The sequence below is a fragment of the Cicer arietinum genome, chromosome 3 (genome assembly GCF_000331145.2).
Source record: "Cicer arietinum cultivar CDC Frontier isolate Library 1 chromosome 3, Cicar.CDCFrontier_v2.0, whole genome shotgun sequence".
NCBI lineage: Eukaryota > Viridiplantae > Streptophyta > Magnoliopsida > Fabales > Fabaceae > Cicer > Cicer arietinum.
This window is the reverse complement of record NC_021162.2, coordinates 7069542-7071571: the sequence shown is the minus strand read 5'-3', so window position 1 is coordinate 7071571 and position 2030 is coordinate 7069542. Positions and strand designations below refer to the sequence as shown.

General features: G+C 27.6%; 1 non-coding gene across 1 annotated transcript; it reads right to left on the bottom strand.

Moving 5' to 3' along the window:
* Positions 1–1631: 1631 nt before the first annotated feature.
* TRNAL-CAG (transfer RNA leucine (anticodon CAG)) lies at positions 1632–1712 on the bottom strand. The gene has a single exon. It is a non-coding gene; the product is annotated as a tRNA-Leu (tRNA).
* Between the last annotated feature and the right edge of the window lie 318 nt (positions 1713–2030).

Sequence of the window (2030 nt, the reverse complement as noted above, 5' to 3'; positions counted from 1 at the left end):
TACTATAAGTTGAGTTGGATAGATGTTGGTTAAATTCAAAAGAATTTGATTTACATTTGTGTACATTAAATTAATAATGGAAAATATTTTATATGGTCAATATATTATAGTTATTCATGTCTATTACTTTAAAGATAATTATCATATAAATTAAATATTTTTAGATATTGAATGATTGTGATTTATTGTCACTATAAAAACTATTTATACTAATAGTGGATATAAATTAAAATCAAATTCATACACTTTATTTAGTTTGAAAGAATAAGTTTCAATTAACTCGGTCATAAATGAGATGGTTTGAGTGGGATGCGGTCATATAAAATGGCAATATTCTCAATATTTAATCATGTCAAAATCATAAAATTCGAGTATACAATTTAATATTTAAATATATCCACAAACATATCAAAACGCACAAATCAATTAAATTAACAACTATATATCAATAGTAGAAAAGTACATATCACATTAATGGTCTAACTACTAAATTATAACAATACATTAATATTTAATAGTAGAAAAAAATATTTTTACCACAAAAAAATATATGTCGAATCAAACACATTTGAATGTAAATAGATTGATTTGAGAAGCACCTCAGTTGAACTAATTATATTAAAATGTGAATTGAACTAGCTTGGAGATCCGTATCCATCAATACCTCTAGATGTATTTGGATAATTTAAATATTTATGTAGTACTCCATCCATTACCGTTACTGGTGGTGCTACTTCACAATTTTCTCGCCCCTCTATCCACTTAGTAGAAATAACGAGTTTTTGTCTTTCGTGAGATTCGAGTCCAGTACCTGGGAGATACGTATTGCATCCACACAATCTTAGGAACCGTGTGAAGACGGTACTTATCTCCCAAATATCGATCTCGAATCTCACTGAAGACAAAAATTCGTTAGTTCCACTAGGTGGATAGGGGGTGAGAAGATCGTGAGGTAGCATCGCCAGTAACGGTAATGGTATGAGCTGACCTCCCTCAACCCTTTCTATTTTCACTTATTTTTACTTTTCTCCAATTTATGTTATTTGGGTTGAAAGTTTATATCATATAAATTATATATCTAAATTTTACATAAATATAAAATCATTTTATATGTTATTGAGATATATCAAAATTAATATTTTATGCACTTTTACTAACACATCATTAATCTTCATTACTCTCAATAACATATCAAATAATTTTAAATTTGTGTTAAAAAATAAAGATAATCGAAAAACATTGAAGAAAAATTAGAATGAGAATATTCAAGCTCACCCATACACCATAGTAAAGGAAACACATTATTTTATAAAATGATCGAAAAAATAGAAAGATAAGTAGATAACTTAATGCATGAACATGGTTTGTTTTTTATCTTGTTGTCGAGAATTAGGTGATAATTATTGAAGGTACAAAAAAATGATATAATTGGAGTAGATAATACATTCCAAGAGGATATTCCATGTGAAGTTGTTGTATAGATTACCAAGCCTATGTGGCTTGGACTGTTAGACACCTCTGAGGTCTTGTCAAATATCATCAAGATAGTGATAGTGTTTCTATGAGAATATGGTTCTTACTATATTTCAAGGTTATGAAAAAATAAAATTGAAGCAAAAATAACATAAAATTGTCAAGAATGGGATTCGAACCCATGCCCTTTCGGACCAGTACCTGAAACTGGCGCCTTAGACCAACTCGGCCATCTTGACCTTATGTTAAACTTGCTCATAGTATATTTTTAAATATATTGTATATAAAATGTAGTATGCTATTGTCTAATACATTGAAAATACAAAACAAAAACACCTTTTCGTCCATAAAGTTACGGAAAAATAAAACTCATAAACTTATGGTTTTTACACACATTTTACATATGATTTTTTTAATAGTAATAAAAAAAATCAAATATTCAAAAATTACACACATTTTACATATGGTTTTTTAATTTGAACTTCCATGTATTTTTTTTTTCACCCTCCATTTAAGTGTTTGTGGACCTGTTTTTTTCAATTTTGTTTAAATTTGAT